This window comes from Hevea brasiliensis, chromosome 4 (genome assembly GCF_030052815.1).
Source record: "Hevea brasiliensis isolate MT/VB/25A 57/8 chromosome 4, ASM3005281v1, whole genome shotgun sequence".
NCBI lineage: Eukaryota > Viridiplantae > Streptophyta > Magnoliopsida > Malpighiales > Euphorbiaceae > Hevea > Hevea brasiliensis.
The window spans coordinates 55,814,242-55,817,680 of record NC_079496.1 but is presented as its reverse complement, the minus strand read 5'-3'; the positions used below and the strand labels follow the sequence as shown (position 1 = coordinate 55,817,680).

The 3,439-nt window shown below is 34.3% G+C and overlaps 1 non-coding gene across 1 annotated transcript; it reads left to right on the top strand.

Moving 5' to 3' along the window:
* The first annotated feature begins 317 nt into the window (after positions 1 to 317).
* LOC131179699 (small nucleolar RNA R71) lies at positions 318 to 424 on the top strand. The gene has a single exon (XR_009148586.1). It is a non-coding gene; the product is annotated as a small nucleolar RNA R71 (small nucleolar RNA).
* Positions 425 to 3,439: the final 3,015 nt, after the last annotated feature.

The following is a 3,439-nucleotide window of genomic DNA, read 5'->3' as shown; positions in this document are numbered from 1 at the left end:
CCTCCATTATTCACATAGTTCATCTATTCTATAGAGGGTTCACTGAAATTGTTGTATTCTGAACTCATATATCCTCCTCCATAGCTGTCATCATGTTGACTGTTTGTACCAACTACGTTGGGTTGCATTCTTTCGAGTTTCTTTGTGAGCTGATCAAATTGAGCATTTATCATGCTTAGGGCTTCTACTTCTAGGACCCCTGCAGTGCTTGTGGTACTATTTTCTCCTTTAGATCACCCTCTGCAGCTGAGTCAATTGTGCTCTTTGTAGAGGGTAGTAATCCAATATATAAACTTTGCACCAATAGCCAATCTTCTATGCCATGGTGTGGACATTCCCTCTACAAGTCTTTATATCTTTCCCATGCATCATAGAGTGATTCTCCTTCCTTTTTTCTGAAGGTGTTGAGCTCTAGCCTCAGTTTTGTAGTCTTTGCAGGTGGAAAATACCTTGCTAGAAAAGCTTGAGAAAGGTTCTCCCAGGTAGTGAACGTTCCAGTCGGTTGAGAAAGTAGCCACTTCCTTGCTCTATCCCGAAGGGAGAATGGGAATGCTCTGAGCCTTATTGCTTGACAGACACTCCATTCATCTTGAATGTATCACATAGGGCAAGAAAGCACTGGAGGTGATAGTGTGGGTCTTCTGTGGGTGAACCTGCAAACTGGGTTTGTTGAATCATTTGGAGCCATACTGGTTTTAATTCAAAGTTGTTGGCTTCCACTGTGGGTCTAGTAACACTGATTCTGATTTCCATCACCACCTCCATATATCAAGAATAAATCCTTAGTTCTTCTAAAGTGCTTAAAAATATTCTTGACAGCTATCCAATGTTCGAAACCTGGATTGGATTGGTACCTGCTAGTCAAACTAACAGCATATGCGATATCCGGCCTAGTACACAACATTGCGTACATCAAACTTCTAATAGCCAAAGCATTTGGACTCCTGGCCTTTTTATCTCTTTCTTCAGGTGTCTTTAAAGACATCTCTTTAGAAAGGTAGATACCATGTCTCACTGGTAACAATCCTCTCTTGGAATCAAGCATGTTAAACCTCTTTAACACCTTTTTTCAAGTATAGACTTTGGGATAAACTAATTATTCTTTTTGTTTTATCTCTATAGATGTGAATCCCAAGAATATAGGTTGCCTGTGAACTCCTTACCCATCTATAGTGTAGCCGAGCAAGATATGCCACACAGTGTGCCGGAGCACCAAATCATATTTCCATTACAATTTACCCTTTTTAATTCATTTATTTACAATTTGGATTAATTTGAATTTTTCGCAAATTTTATAGAAAATTTGGTAGAGTGCTGGCTGTAAATTAGAAAAACAGTTCTTCTGAATTCGTTAAAAAAACTTCTAATATAATCATATTATCAATCTCAGTCAACCACCAACATATTTCCACAATTTATCAAATGACTTCAATATTTCAAAATTCAATTCATTTCATATCATACTCAACTCAATAAGAAATACTCAAATTTATTACTAAACATGATTTATAGATAATTACATCAAAATATAATTACATGAGTTTAAAATATACATGGCAAAATAAAAGTCTAATTACAAAAGTTTACAAAATACAAAATGCCAAAAGTAGCCTAATGTCCTACCAATGCACTGCAAATGTGAGGTGACTCTAGACTCTGTGTGCAGATCTGACAATTCACCCGGTATGAGGTCTGCTGGACTCCCTAGCTATGTATCCAATACCTGCGTGTGGCAAAAGCGATGCGCTAAGCAATTTTGCTTAGTGGTGATAATATAAAATAAATATCACAAAATAAAATAAATATACAGAATGTTTGTTTACATTTATGTAAACTTAATTTCTGACATTTATTGCAGTATTATTCAACTAAGATTTGGTAAGATTTATTTTAATTGCTCGAGTAACCTATACTAGTCGACTGGACTGGATAAATAGATAAACTGGCACTGGGTACCAAGTACCTCGGACCATGACACCATCGGTTGAAGGAGCGGAAGCGTGAAAAACACAAGTTTATACCATTGAATTAAAAAAATTTTACCTAGGGTCACATGCATCATGCAAGAATTATTTTTATCTATTTGATTTCAATGATAAACAATATATTAAAACACTTTTAATATGTTTTGGATCTGTATTTGCCATTTAAGATTTTAAAAATTAATCAGATTAATTTTAGAACCCTAGATGAGATCAAGAACAAATACACTAACCTCTTGATGCACTGCAGTGCATTTATACCTTTCGGATGCGTCTTCAGGACATTAGATATTGTCCCTCTAGCTTTTCCACACTAAGAACACCAATGGCAGCCCTTGAACAGCTTCTAAAGCTTTTTCTATTAATTAGAAAATCAAGTTTTGCCTTTTAAGAGATTAAAGATGTAAACAGGACACTAGAAACAATTTCTAGTATTTTTAATTCAAGAGATTGTTTGCTAATCTCTTGAAATTGATGAGAGATGAAGAAGAAGAGAGGGAGAAGTCTCTTGGGTGGCGGCACCAAGGTTATTTGCTGTTGGTTGTGTTGTTTTCTTTTCATAACAACACTTATATAGCTAGGTTAACACATTAAACCCTTGCCACATGTCACCTTTTGATTAGCTCTAGGTTTAATTGACCTAATCACATTGTGTCAAGTGTCAAACCTATATTTAATCTTAATTTTAATCATCTTACATCATTAAAAAACATTTGATAAGCTTATGTGTCGTGCCATGTGTCACCATCTCATGGTGCCACATGTCACCCTATGAAATGACTAAAATGCCCCTGTGTCTTAATTTTGAGTTCTCAATCCAAAATAATTATTTCTCTTCTTCTAATCAATTTATATCAAATATAAATTAACTAATTAATCTCTATTAATTAATTTCTCATTAATTAAATTCATATTTAAACACTTTAAATATAAATTTAACTTATACTATACATCCAATAATCTAGATTTGGTTTCAAGCCATGCTAGAGACTTTGCAATATAATTGCAAACCAAACCTATTTAATTAATCAATTAAACTCTTTAATTAATTAATTAAATCATATTTAATTAGGTGATAACTTGTGTATGTGTGTGACTTACTAGGCTCATCACTAATTGGCAATGAGACATGATATCAACTCTTAATATCATCAGAACACTTTCTTACCATAAATTATTTCTCTAAATCATTTTATGCACATCATAGACCATGGTTAACACCTAGCATAGCATGCCATGGCCACCCAATTAGTAATAAGGTTTACCTTAAATGAACCTATAATCATATGTTACCATGCACTAGAATCTCTCTGTTACAAGATCCCAACTCAAGCTGGAGTCATGGTTTATGTCAAACTCCATTTGCCATGAATATTATGTTCTCTTTTAATTCCAGTTCTTGATTAAAAAGATTTTCTCATCAGAAACTCTTTCTGAATAATTCTATCCGTTCTGGC